The following is a 15,695-nucleotide window of genomic DNA, read 5'->3' on the forward strand; positions in this document are numbered from 1 at the left end:
TCAATAAATGTTTAATAAATTAGCAAAAAAATAAATCTCAATAACACCGGGTACATACATGTTAAGGAAATGAGTACGTATTTACATTGCTGTTGGGTTGTTTATCAAAACAATTTTTTTAAACTAATTTTTATCAAAATTTAAAAGGTTTACCCGTTGATCCAGAAATTTCTTGGAATTTACTCTAAAATTAACTTATACACATTTGCAAATACAGATCTGTTTATCTGCAAACTTGTTTTTAACTACAAAAAGCCTAAATAATCACCCAAGATATATCCCTTTGTATGGAGAGAGGGGTCCTCCAAAATAGTTTGATTTCATTTTGCAGAAAATGAAGACATAGTATGTGTACACGTACCTGAAAAATGAATAGGATCTAGAAGAACATACAAATGAAATATGGTAAAGAAAGAGTTGACTTGTCTTTTCCATTTTATGCTTTCTATATTCTTTATTTTTTATTTTTTTCTATATTCTTTAATTAAATACATATATTTCTTCAAAAAATTTTAAAGATTTATTTTAAATGTGCAAGGAAAAAGCCTGAAATAATATTCAGCATACTGTTGCCAATGGTGAACTTTAGAAAACTGACCTGGAATTAGGGGAAGTATCTTGATATTTTTGTTATTTGAATTTTGAGAACAGTAGGTAGGAGGTGTAATTAGAAACAGCAATCAAAATACTAAAATGAAATTATAAAAATAAAGGTTAAAATGAAAAAAAAATAAACGTTATCTTATAAACATATATTCTGTGGATTTTGAAATAAAACAATTTATTTTAAGTTTTATTTGGAAACAATCTTTATTTGTCAGGTGTGAAAGCCAGTGATCTGTTTTAGAGTATGAATAAAACTCACCTTTTCTATTCATAACTACATAAAATGTGAAGTTATTGTAAAATGAAAAAGGATGGTAGCACTTGCAAATGAAGTAAGTGAAGACCAAGACAAGTGAATCCTGCCCCTCCTCACTAGTGCTGAGGGCAGGTGTGCACACTCTGCAGACATCCCAAAGAATGCTGTTGTGGAGAGCATATACTTCCCTTTGCCAGAGGCAACTACTACCCCCCAAGTACAGGTTAGAGCCACATACACATCCACACACACACACACACACACACACACTTATATGTTTAATAGTTTCTACTATAGGAGTTGGCTTGATTCTAGTTTTTTCTTAATTTACAAATAAGTCTTTTTTTAAAATAATTTATTTATTTATTATTTATTTATTTATTTATTTATTTATTTATTTATTTATGAGAGAGAGAGAGAGAGAGAGAGAGAGAAAGAGAGAGAGAGAGGCAGAGACACAGGCAGAGGGAGAAGCAGGCTCCATGCAGGGAGCCCGAAATGGGACTCGAGCCCGGGACTCCAGGATCACACCCCAGGCTGAAGGCTTGCTAAACCGCTGAGTCACCGGGGCTGCCCTACAAATGAGTCTTAAGAAATATTTTGTCTTTTACCAATCTCAGAAGGCATTTTCCCCTAACTGGTTTTGAGACTCACTGATTCATAGCTGAACTGGTTATGAAAAATAAGATGAAGGAAGAGGATAATTTTATTTGAATTCCTTTCATTTGGGTTTCTCAGATTCCTTTAAACTAGTAATATAGTGTGTATAATTTAAAACCGTTGGACATGTGCTAGATACTAGTGCTCACAATGGGAAAGGAAATCATAAGAGAAAAGAAACAGGTCAAAAACCACATGGATGCAGTCTGAGGACCAATCCTCCCTTGTTTCCGAGGGAGTGGCAGTAAACAATAATCCAAGTAAGGCTTCATGGTACCCATCCAGGGCACCTCCTCTTGGGAAAGCTTTCCTGAGGGCCAAATTTTAATGCAGATGTGCTAGTTCTCTGAGTCTAAAGTCCCTCTCACTCCTCTATTGGCTAGACATGGAAGATCAAGGATCATGGTAATAAAAATTGATTGGAAGTTACTTCTTAATGAACCATTAAAAACAATCAGAGTTTAGTTTTACTGAGACCTCCTAAATATCACATGTTACAAGCTTGTGAATTATCACATTAGAAGGAATAATTTAGTTCCTCTGACTTAAGTGCTCCAGAAAGTAGAAAGAAGACATAGACTACTTATAATCTCTGCTTCTGAGATACAGGCACTATTTATAAAATATGAGTAATGTACATTAAATATTATAGGTGAAATGTGACAATAAATAATTCAGTGCTAAATTAAGAACAAACACTAAAGGATTCCCTATCCCACTGTATCTAATCTTTTATGCTCTGTTGATGTTCCAAAGAAATAAAATTTTACTTTTTTATTTGAAATATATTGTTGGAAAGTTAAATGGATTTGAATTATATAGTATCAAAGACTTCCTGGTGTTTTCTCTTACCTGATTTATCAGAAAAACAGTTAAAATGGTAACCATCTGTGAATACAACTTATACAGAAAATAAATATCCAATAAACAAGAAACCACATGAACTCGCCCACACTCACATTTTCATATAAATTTTATCTTAGAGAGTAAATGGACTTAGTGGTGAAAGAAGTGGACACACCTTGGAAAAATACAGACAAATGGAAACTTTAATTCCATATGTAGAAACAAATATTTTTTAAGTATTTCAAAGAAATTATGTTCTCTCTGGCAGAAAGAAAAGTTAAATCAATCAATGCTGATGTAGTTTTGCATGCTGCTCCCACTCTGCTCCATGAAGTACTTAAAGTATTCACTGCTTTATAATACACTGAATTGCTTAATCCTAGTATTAAAGAGACACATGAAGAATTACTATCCTCATTTTATAGATAAAGGAACTGAGACTTAGAGATATCATTTGCCAAAGGGAGACCAGTTAGTACTGGAGCCAGGATTTCAACCCAGGCCATTTGGCTCTAGAGATTTTGCTCTGAACCTACATATATTGCTTCTCTGAAGCAAGCAGATTATAGTCAACAAACGAGCAAAAAATCCTCAAAAACGAAACAGAAAAGAGGTTACAATGAATTATTAAACACTTCATTGACAAGAACTTAATCAAGTTCTTTCTTAGAATCTAAGAAAATAAAACTTTAAATATCCTTACTATTCGTTTTTGCATCAGAATGACAATGGTAGATACGTAAAACCATAAAACCTTAGTTCAGAAACTGTTTTATTCCCTTGATTTAAAATTCTGACAGCTCTCCACTGTATATACTATGAATTCCAAACTCCTATGCATAGCAAATAAGGGTCTCTAGACTGCGAACATTAGAGCCTCAATTACCTATACTTCCTACCATTGCCCAATATATTCTATTCCCTAGACGTTGCTGTACTTTCATGCTTCCTCTTTGCCCTTTTTCCTCTACTGCCAAATTCCTACTCCTCTTTCAAAATTCATATCCAACTCATCAACAAATCCTGTTTGTTGCATCCCTCCATCTCCGCTGCTGCTACTCTATTTCAAATTGTCACGTCGCCTTCCTGGGTCCCTGTCTCCATTTACCACATAGCAACCAGGGTAACTTTTACAAACCATAAAGTAGAATGTCATTCTACTTCTTGAAAACTTTCAATGGTTTTCCAGTGTTCTATCATGGCCTGCAAGGGCTCACATGCTTGGGTCCTCACCCTACTCTTCCACATCCTCACTGAATACTCTTCTTTCTTTGCAGGTGACAAGCCCTTGCACTTGCCTTTTCCTCTGCCTAGAATGCTATTCCTAGTTCTTTGCAGGCCTGGTTCTTTATTTCCCCCATATCTCTACTCCAATGTCCTGGCTTCAACAAACCCTTCTGTAACCACCTAATCAAATATGTTCCATCCTTTATTCCTCACATCTTGTTTATTTCCTTCAAAGCATCGAATCTGTAATTATCTTAGTTACCTGCTTATTTTCCTTTTCTCTACATTAGTTTTCATTGCTGCTGTAACAACTTATCACAAACTTAAGAGGCTTAAAATAACACGCACTTGTTATTTTATAGTTTTTGAGGTCAAGAAGCCCAAGATGGATCTCACTAGGCTAAAATCAAGGTGTTGTAGAGCAGTTCTAGGAGAGCCTGTTTTCCTGCTTCTTACAGTTTCTAGAGGCTGAATGCATTCCTTGGCATGTGACCCCCTTCTGTCTTCAAAGCCAGCAGTGGCCAGTTGAGACTTTTCTCATATCACATTAGTCTGACATTGACCCTTCTGTCTCCTGCTTGTACTTTTAAGGACTCTTATACTGGGCCTAACTAGATAACACAAAATAATCTCCCTACTTTAAGGTTAGCTGGTTATCAACCTTAATTTCTTCTGCTACTTTAATTTCCCTTTGCCATGTAATAGAACATATTCACAGGTTATGGGGATTAGTATACAGGACATCTTTGGGAAGACATTATTCTACCTACCACACTTCTTCACTAAAAGGTAAGATCCATGAGGGCAAGGACATTGTCTTGTTCAGTCCAGTAGCCTAAGTTCCAAATATCAAAGGCACTTAGGGTATTTGTTGAGTTAATGAACAAATTAAAACACTATTGCTTTGTTGATGCTCTTGACTTTTTCTGACTCTTGTCCTAAACTTTGTGCTCCTATATAATTTTTTACATCTCCCAGCAATAGTGCCATATCCCATCTTGTTTTCATTATGTTCACATGCTTATCATTAAGACCTTGGTCAAGGGTGAAGTGTCGTGATAATATGTCAATAAAGGATTAAGTGCTGTGAAAGATGTGTTGAATCAATAAATTTTATTTTATTTTACTTTTTTGAATCAATAAATTTTAAAGTAAAAGGGACAGTAAAAGTTTCCAAAAGATTTATGTTAATGATTTTGTAATTATTTTCATGATTCCTAATAAAATATGGAATATTCTAATAATGTGTTGGTAAAGGATTACCTTCCTGTAAAGTGTGTATTAAATTAATGAATTTTAAACCTGTTAAGATAAATCTCAGTTCCATATTTTACCCTTGAGGAAACTGAAATCCAATGAAGCTAACTAATTTGTATAGTTACACAAAAAACTGTGAGCCTGGCACAAAATCCAGTGGACTTTCTGTAAAAATCAACCTCCTAAGATTGCCATGAAGATTAGTTTAATGCATTTAAAAGCACATAAATAAACACAATGACTAGCACAGAGCAAGTGTTCTATAAGTAAGGGACACAGTAGATGCTTTTACTGGTATGACCATTATCATAAACACTATATATTACATTTCTCAACAATATAAATAACTTATACAAAGAACTCAATAAAATACTTGAATCTATAAATGATATAAAATACAAACATGATTAAACAATTTTAATAATGAAACAAATTAAACAATTTTTATAGGAAAATGCAGGAAAAAGAAAGCAGAGCATGCATTTCACAGTGATCTCTATCATGAAGCCTTCCCCAATTTATTCTAGCTAACAGCAATTTCTCTCCTCCTTTCATGTCTATGCCAATAAGGTCAAAATTGTTTTTATATTAGTACTAAGGTATTACATTATTTGCCTTTTTAATTCTTGACGTTTGCACTGATGCAAAGGCAATGGAAAACAGAACTCTTGGTGCTTTAGCATGATTCAAGGCCATGGCAACAAACCATATATATCCTACACCCTTCACTGATACTCATTCCCAATAAAAAATAAAAATAAATAAAAAATAATTACCAATTTCATTTAAGAATGTCCCTGATAAAGTAGTAAAAGTTACTTTATTAAATAATACCTCTTAATACATGTTTCTGTGTGAGAAAATATATAAATATATAAACTTCTGCTGGGTATTAAAGTACGTAGTTGTTTTGAAATGCCAGCTGAACCAGCTGCTTTTTTCATGGTACACCAATTTTACAAAGGAATGACGACTATGGTTTTTCTGACTTGAATATTTGAAAGACATTTTCTAATAAACAAACCAAATAATAAGCCTGTCACTTCAAGGAAAATAAAAGACCAAATGTGTTGTTGATAATTAAATTTGAACTTTCAGGTATAAATTAGAATTCTGGAAAACATGCAACTGCCACTGTGAGTTACGCAGCTTCTCAATTTTAAAGACCCTTCTGAAGAAAATGATGCTAGTATCAGTGGGGTTTTTTAATAGGGTAAATTGCAATAACTCAACAACATTTGAAAGATCTATACAAGTAAGTGAACCAATATATTCCAAATGAGTAGTACAGGAAATACAAATTCATGAGTGTGTAAAGAAGATCCATTTAAAGTTCAAGACAGAATTCAAGGTTTCATATTCTGCATCGCAACTAAACTTTAAGACCTGCTACTTGGTAAGTTTTGGTGCAGTAAACAAATAACACTCAGAATTACCTGAAAAGGCTAATTCCACATACATATCTATGTGAGGCCAAGTTTTAATATATTTCAACCATAACAAGTTACAACAGATTGAAAGCAGAAGCAAATATGAAAACTCAGCTGTTTTTATTTATTTTTTAGACTTTATTTATTTACTTGACAGAGAGAGAGAGAGAACAAGCAGGGGGAGTGGCACGGAGAGGGAGAGGGAGAGGGAGAGGGAGAGGGAGAAGGAGGCTCACAGTGGAGCAGGAGCCCAACACAGGGCTGGATCCCAGGATCCTGGGATCATGACTTGAGCTGAAGGCAGATGCTTAACCAAATGAGCCACTCAGGTGCCCCTAGCTGCCTTTATTATTAAAGACCAATTAATAAACATTTTTAAATTTTTTTTTTAAAGATTTATTTATTTATTTATGATAGAGAGAGAGAGAGAGAGAGAGAGAAAGAGAGAGAGAGGCAGAGACACAGGAGGAGGGAGAAGCAGGCTCCATCCCAGGAGCCTGACGTGGGACTCGATCCCAGGACTCCAGGATCGCGCCCTGGGCCAAAGGCAGATGCTAAACTGCTGAGCCACCCAGGGATCCCCTATTTTTACGTTTTTTCACTTTTAATTGTGAATATAGTAAATAGTGATAAATATAACCCACATAATCAAACAGTTTGAGGTATTCAATATTTTAAAAGAGTGTAAACGGATCCTGGGATCAAAAATTTTTGAGACTCATACTGTTAATAAGTAGCCACTCATCACACATGTCTAATCATACTAAAGTTAATTAAAATTATAAATAAGATATGAAGTTTGGGTCCTCATTCATACTAGACACATTTCAAGTGCTCAATGACCACATGTGGCTAATGGCTATGAGATATAATAGATATAGAAAGTCCTATGGGACAGTGCTGGTCTATATTTGGGGGGCAGTTAATTAGCATATTAGTAAAAATATCACTTGTATAATCCTACAGTCTTTTATCATACCTGCTTTAACTCCTTAAAAAGAATATATGCCTTTTGAGGGCTAAGACTAGAACACTGATATATCTATATATGATATTGTTTTATATATATATATATATGATGTTATATTCCATAAAATGCTTTATATATATATTATTCGGAATAAATACAACGACTATGATACTTGTTAAACTGATTATTTATTAACTCAATAAATACTTATTCAGGGTTTACGTAGCCAGGTGCCATGCAATTATGATTATCTTTCATATTTCACTAATGTTCATAGCCAAATTTATAAGCTCTGGGTCTCCACTTTTCCTGTTCTCATGTGATTATAATAAACTATTCTATCAACAATTTAATATTTACATTGCTTCAAGTCACATTTTTCATAAATGAGGATTAAAGATAATCTTTCCTCTATTGGTTATATTATTATTTTTTTTAATTTATTTTTTATTGGTGTTCAATTTACCAACATACAGAATAACCCCCAGTGCCCGTCACCCATTCACTCCCACCCCCGCCCTCCTCCCCTTCTACCACCCCTAGTTTGTTTCCCAGAGTTAGCAGTCTTTACATTCTGTCTCCCTTTCTGATATTTCCCACACATTTCTTCTCCCTTCCCTTATATTAAATAGGATTTATAGTTCATAATTATGGACTACTAATTATGACTTTCAAGTTTTCTAAAGACTTCCATACACATGCTAAAAACAATGTTTTAAAGGTTACATTAAATCTGTAAACAATATCTGAATTTGTTTTGAATGAATTAGTATCACCTGGGGTTTACTGCTTGATTTTATTTCCTTCATAGCTTTGTAGGATTTTGACTTTTTGAAACTGTAGCACCTATTATTTAAATTTGACAATCTTTATTTCTACTAATAGTGGTGAATGGAATTTATAAAAGCTTGTTAAAATGAAAAATTAAAGAAGATGTGGTTTATGTATACAATGGAATATTACTCAGCCATTAGAAATGACAAATACCCACCATTTGCTTCAACATGGATGGAACTGGAGGGTATTATGCTGAGTGAAGTAAGTCAATCGGAGAAGGACAAACATTATATGTTCTCATTCATTTGGGGAATATAAATAATAGTGAAAGGGAATATAAGGAAAGGGAGAAGAAGTGTGTGGGAAATATCAGAAAGGGAGACAGAACATAAAGACTCCTAACTCTGGGAAACGAACTAGGGGTGGTGGAAGGGGAGGAGGGCGGGGGGTGGGGGTGAATGGGTGACGGGCACTGAGGGGGGCACTTGATGGGATGAGCACTGGGTGTTATTCTGTAAGTTGGCAAATTGAACACCAATAAAAAATAAATTTATTATAAAAAAATTAAATTAAATTTTGTTTAAATACACTTCTGAGATTTTTATATCTCAGAACTGCAAAGGACTTTGGGATGCCAAAAAGCTAGGGGCTGGCTTGTTGTGTTCTAGCTGCCCTCTATTGCTCTTTGTGCAGTAATCAGAGATTTATAGTGCAATGAATGTTGCTTGTTTCCAGTGTAGTTTAAGGCAATGCTCCTGGCAAGCAAGACCACATTTGTAAGAAGCAGAATAACAGGAGAGATATGTGGGCTTCTGGCCAGGTACTTTTCTGGTCAACAACCAAGATATGTACCTGGAACTAGGTGAGACCAGCTGCTGTATGTAAACACCAGCCCTCTGCTAATTTAGGACAATGCATCACCCTCTCCATATACTTCTAGAGAATGTTTGGAAAAAAGTATATAAAATATTTCTTAAGCCTGCTTTTTGGATGAGAAAAGCAAAAACATGATCTACAAAACTGACATATTATTTGTGCAACAGGAAGTAGGCACTGAAAAGCCTTATATAATCAAGTCGACTCCATGCAAAAGAATGTGTACTATAAATTGAATCATTGGAATTTATTTCTTCCATAAAAGCAAAGAAAATAATTGCTATTTAAATAATTTTCGTAAGCTGTAAACTTTATATTATGCTAACTTCTAAAGTTTGTTTTCAATTTTGCTTATAGAAGTTAATTCTAAACAATGTTTCTATAGCTAGAAAGGCTTATGATCTAAATAAAAGCTAACATTTTCATAAACTGCTTTGCTTTCCATACAGATTGGGTGTGTGCCTATGCAGCAATTTATTTTCCAAGTAACAATCTACAGCCAAGGGTAAAATTTTTATACTATATTTTAGTGGTAGAAATTTTTTTAAAAAGTAAAACCAGATTTTATGGTTCAGATTGGTTTGTTAAATTTTAACACAAAAATTAGAAAATTTAGATAAAAGTCATATGACTAAGTAGTTATTAAACTTAAAAAAAGAATTTTTAGGAAGTTCAAGACATGTCTATTAACAGTAGCAATCTATGATACTATATTAAAAGGCAATATTTATTTAGCTTGCATAAGGAGGCAGTTTATTAATAAAAGATATAAATATATAATAAGACAATGTAACAGGCTTTGGAGTCAGGCTGGTATGAGTTCAAATTATGGGTCAAACACTCAATGATTGTTTTGGGAAAAGTATCCTTCCTAAGTCTTGGTTTCTTCACATATAACGGGATAATAAAAATCACTTATAAGACTGTTTAAAGGAGCAAATTAGGTGATTTATGTAAACTGCTTAGCACAGTAAGTGATACACAATAAGTGATAAATAATGCCTTACACACCATACATATACAAAGTTTCCTCAGGGGATCCCTGGGTGGCGCAGCGGTTTAGCGCCTGCCTTTGGCCCAGGGCGCGATCCTGGAGACCCGGGATCGAATCCCACGTCGGGCTCCCGGTGCATGGAGCCTGCTTCTCCCTCTGCCTCTGCCTCTGCCTCTCTCTCTCTCTGTATGACTATCATAAATAAATAAAAGTTAAAAAAAAAAAAACAAAGTTTCCTCAGGACACAACCATATTTATAAGCATTTCACCTTGATTCATTCTAGTAATCTGTACCTGGTAGAGTAGGAAATTTTAAATAGTCTATTATTTCAAATACCATTTAGAAGTATAAATAATTAAAAGATTTAGACTTCAAAATCATAAGCACAATTGCATACTAAGAACATGAAAAACAAGATCTCAGAATCCTTTGAGACTCCTCCCCTCAGTAAGAATTTAGTCTATAGGGGATCCCTGGGTGGTTCAGCGGTTTACGCCTGCCTTTCACCCAGGGCTTGATCCTGGAGTCCCGGGATCGAGTCCTACATCAGGCTCCCAGCATGGAGCCTGCTTCTCCCTCCTCCTGTGTCTCTGCCTCTCTTTATGTCTATCATAAATCAATCAATCAATCATCAATCTATCTTAAAAAAATTTTAGTCTATAGTATTCCTGACAGACTCACTGGCTTTTAAAATAACCATTTCAAGCCCTTTATAACTCAGATGGGAGATGATGAGAGAAAGAATTAAAAACAGAAAAAGAGACTGAGAGAAACAGATCAAGACTGAGTTTTGATGATATAGTTTGAACCCCTGGATCAATCAAAGAATCCACTCCTTGTTCTCTTCCCTCTTTTAGTCTATGCCTAAGTGACTGAGCTGGGTTTCTAAAGCTCATGACCAAAACAGTCTTTATTAATACACTAATTATGGGTGAGAATGTAGCAATTAGACAGAAGGGAGGTTTTATTTACACCATACCATTAGAATTCTTTCGTAAGTGATGGATTTAGCATTTGTAGTCAGGATATTGATTCCAGAGCTTGTGTCCATAATCATAAGGCCTAATCATAAGGCTGTAGTAAACGGCAGCAGTAATACATATATCCTCTTGAGATGTAACAATAGAGTTCTTTTCTGAATTAAGACAAGGTTGCACACATCTATATGCATCTATCTTTTAACCACACATTTGACACTTTGTAAAGAGAATGGAATAGCAAGGGAGACTACAATGATGTAAATGGTATTTTCCTATTCTTAATGATTTAGATAAGAAGATAATTAAGAAATTCTCTCTCTTCCCAGAACAATCTTTTCTATTTTTATGGGAAGAGGTGTACAATTCAAAACCTATTTCCTCCATTATACAGAAAGACTACAGCCTTGGATTTGTATTTTAGATATGTCTTCCATCTAAATCAACTGGAAATGCATGCAAAGTATGACTACAGAAACATAATTAAATATGTTTTATTATTTAATCTTGCCTTTTTTGAGCAAAGAGACTCACCTACAAGAGGTGTTTGATTAGGGAGAAGGTAAATAAACACTCCAACTAGAGAGTTCTATTGTAGAGGGTGCTATATAATCTGGCACTAGAATTTCCAGGCATCCATCCAATTATTCACAAACAGGATACGGGTGGGATTAGCTTGTGCACTTGAGCGGTCAGAATACAGGACGTCCCCAGTTGTAAAACCTAAACAACACTAGGGTTCTTTGCACTACTGTAGAATTATAAAGTTAGACTGGCTTTATAGTCACAATATCGCAATATTCTAGGCTTTGGAGTGAAGTTACAGACATAAAACTGTCTTTCAAGAAAAGCATTTCGGAACACCAAAATGAACTTGAAGTCAATGAATATCCATAGGGAGCTCCCCACACTATCATGTTTTTTCCCAAGTCATCTCTTAACTCTGAACACCTGGCAACCTGAGTCACCCTGTGTGGGGGAGGGGTGTGGTCGCTTGTGTATTCAACCTGAATCTTCAAGTTGACAAGGAGTAAAATTACATCTTCAGACTTTAAAACTCTATTGCAATTTACAAATTGCAAAGCACTCCAACCAGAACAGAATACTGTAAGACTGACTGGTAGAGTTGGTATTACCACTTTTTAAGAAAAAGGCATATGAAGCTTGAAGAAATTAGGCAGGCTACTCAAATTCACAGAGAAAGTAATTAGGAAAGTTAAGAGTTAAAAACTTCTCTGGGCATTCTCTCCAAAGTACCAGGGTACTCCAGGAATAAATGTTCTTGCTGTGTGGGTGCTTTGAACACATCACATTTAATTTTCACAAAACCTTTGGGCTGTTTATATGTATGCACATACAGTTCTGTTTGATACCTTCAACCAGTTTTTCCACCCTATGGTAAATATTTGCATTCCAATTTCTCAATAGATGGGAAGATGTTCAATTTTAGAAAAATATGCCCTTAGGTACCATCAAAATACAAGCTGCTTCACAATGATTTTTCAGACTTGGAAAAAAATAAAGCAAGGGAAAAATGAAATGAAAAAGTAAGTTTCAAATCAGGCTTTAAAAACTTTAAAAATGGGTACAATTTACATACTTCAAAATGCTACAGATCATGACTAAAGACAGTGGATCAAGTAAGGAGTTTAGGAAGTTTATCACGCTGAGAGATGTGGTTTACTCTGAAATTTTTAAAAAGATTTCTCAGACTAACAGTGAAATATATACCGAGTAATTTTTATGGATATTTCCCTAACCTTTGTTTTTTGTGAAGCTTGACTTTCTCTGTTTCAATTTCACTAACCTCATTCTTTTCAGAAACTTAACCTCCTGGCTGGTAAGGGATAAATGAGTGACAATGCTAAAATGGATATTAGATAAATCTGTAGTGTATTTTAGAATGCACACTGACAACGTGCTCTGAATGTATGGTAGCAGTGAAAAGTCATTAGGTTAATTATTGGTTTACTCAAATTTTAAAATACTTTCCTACCTTTCTCTTTATTCTTAAATAAAAATATTATCTAATAAATTCAATTAATTCAAGTTCATATTTTTCTGGTCTTGATATTTAAAATTAATAAAGGTTTGCTGAAATATTAAGTATACAGCTCTTTTTTTGGATATATTGTGCTATCCCAAATATCTTCAGAAGTACTGACATTCTCCACCAAAGTAACAACTGGTGAATATCAACTTACTAAACATTTTCAAATTTTCTGTAAGAATTGTTTTTTCCATTAAAAAAAAGAAACTTGATTGCATTTGTCTTATTGGAAAGGTTCAGATAGGAGACCAATGCTGTCTATATCGGATGTTTGATTAAACCCATATTAAGGTTATAATTATTAAGCATAAAATGCTGATTCATTAAGTTGAAGAAAATATGAAGCATAAAGTAAATCAATAAAATACTATGATTTGGTACACAACTTTAAAGAGAAAAACCTATGGAATATATTGCGCCAATAATACACATGTCAAAAGAAAAATTCCTACCTTAGAAAAATAAAGTACATCTGAGCAGCATAAATGTTCTAACACTAGTTTAGCAAACCAGGAGCTGTCAAGTTCCAATAACCTATTATTCACACCTCTTTAATCACTGACACACAGTCGATTATAAATAGCCTCATACATTTTTAAATAAGGTCATTCTGAAATGAAACAAAGAAGGTAGTAAATATTCTTGTACATAAGGAATTCAAATCTTAATGTACAACAGAACTGTATACTTCTTAAATGTTCAATATAAAGAAGGTTAACCAAATCTTTTATTAATTATGTCAAGTACAGACTCTATGTGGATTCAGCGCAATAAACTAAATTGTAGCACCATTTAAACACATCCTCTTAAAAAAAAACCCTTCCCAATGAATTTCATTAATTAATTCATTCATTCATTATGAGGCATTATTCATGGTATAATAAAAACAAAATACAATAATTAATTTGTTGATCTACCTGAAACAATGCCATGGAAAGGCATGATGGATGAGAAGACCATTCTATAAGGAAAAATGTATAATATCACTGATGATGCCACTGGCTATTAATTACCCCATTTAGCTGATAATCTGAATGTATTTCTTCAACATGAATTTAGTAAACATGTTAGAGAAGATGTAAAATGTTTTAACAGAGTGGCAAAATATCTTTCTGAAAAAAATTAAATTAAAATTTAGAATAAAGGGATAAAGTACCACTTAGAAGGCAAAGACCTAAAATAACAAGCTAAAACAAACAATCAAAATAGGCAAAACAAGGACAATATAACAATGAAAAAAAAAAACAAAAGAAACAATATGGTTTTGCACAACAGATCCTTTATAGTAACTGATCATTATAGAATCTCTAGGAAAAATCTAAATTATTTCCATGATTCCAGAGTGCTCTGGAATGATTATAGAATCATGACACTTTTGGAGATTACCTGTTGAAATGACAGTGGCACACTACTAAAACTCCTCATTTAAGGACTAACAATACCAACAGATTGGGGCTAAAGAACATTTGATAACAAGTAACTACAATCAGATTTTAATTGACTATTTTAAGATTTCCTATTAAGTTTCAGATTAAAAATCCTACACAACCCACTTTCCCCCATTTTTCCATTTCTTCCTACCAGTGTGCCTGTTTAGAGATAGCAAAAGATAAAACATTACATTTGGGGAAGAGATAAACGAGAAGTCTATGACTACTTAGTTTCTTAAAATCTGACCTTACATATTCACATTATATGGTAATACAACCTTGTGGGAGTATGCCTACTGCATAAACCTTTGTTACCAGAATAATTTGAAAACAGAAAAAGAAGTTGGAAAATCATGCATAATATTAAAATGTTTTACAATGAAAAAAAATCACATGCATGTCTCAATTTTTACTGAATCATTTATTACCTTCACCTGGTTTTAGAGCTGTTAACTTAAAAACATCATTTATGGCACAATAAAAAGTCATCTTGTGGGCTCAATTTTTCATCCACAAAAGATTCTTTTTTAAACAAGAACTTTTAGTTAATTATAGTCAGTTGAATATCTTCTGATGAAGTAAGTACCAACAAAAAATGATGACCAGAGAAAACCATGAAACTAATTTCTGTTCATATTCCAGAAGAAGAGCTACATAGAGATTTCTGAAATCAATGACGCATTGTTATCCGTATCACTAATTCTATATTCCTATGCTACTGTCATTCGTATTTTATAGAATTCTCAAATTAAAAAGACATTTCCAATTGGACGTGATTGTTCTTCCAAGGCCATATTTCTAGTGATGCTACTTTATCATCTTTAACATTGCTTTTCAACAGTCAAATACACAAGGGTCTTCAGTGGAGATGATAATCTGAAGATACTATCTCTGCTAAGTATGAATTAAAAAATTAGTCTCCTTACTCCAAAATATTATAAAACCTTAAAATTATTCATCCCCTACAGTCTTAAAAATGTAGGTTACATTTCCAAATGGGATTTCTGAAGGTCTTCCTTGGCCCATACCCAAACCTAAGGATGCTGGGATGATAGCCCTTATTCTTCCATTTCACAGGCTCAGAAGTTCACTCAAATGTGAAGAATTATAATGAAGATCCTTGGCTATTTGCTATACCCTGTGCCAAGCGCTTTCTTTTCCTGTACTTTCTGGAGTAACTTATGCAGCTTCAAGACAAAAAAGACTGTCCCAGCCATAGTCCCAGACTTCTTTTTGGAAGTCTGGTCTAGTAACTTTAAAACATGCCGGGACGCCTGGGTGGCTCAGCAGTTTGGTGCCTGCCTTCAGCCCAGGGCGTGATCCTGGATATCCGGGATC

General features: G+C 34.0%; 1 protein-coding gene and 1 long non-coding RNA gene across 16 annotated transcripts in view; one reads left to right on the forward strand and one right to left on the reverse strand.

Moving 5' to 3' along the window:
• ZEB1 (zinc finger E-box binding homeobox 1) overlaps positions 1–15,695 on the reverse strand; it is a 180,991-nt gene that overhangs the window by 69,562 nt on the left and 95,734 nt on the right. The gene's annotated exons all lie outside the window — the stretch shown is intronic.
• The window catches only part of LOC140633241 (uncharacterized), a 57,634-nt gene continuing 47,910 nt past the window's right edge, over positions 5,972–15,695 (forward strand). For both annotated transcript variants that reach the window (XR_012030877.1, XR_012030876.1), the window contains exons 1-2: positions 5,972–6,248; positions 9,355–9,410. This is a non-coding gene — a long non-coding RNA (uncharacterized lncRNA). The remainder of the gene's footprint in view (positions 6,249–9,354; positions 9,411–15,695) is intronic.

Source organism: Canis lupus, chromosome 5, assembly GCF_048164855.1.
Source record: "Canis lupus baileyi chromosome 5, mCanLup2.hap1, whole genome shotgun sequence".
Classification (NCBI taxonomy): Eukaryota; Metazoa; Chordata; class Mammalia; order Carnivora; family Canidae; genus Canis; species Canis lupus.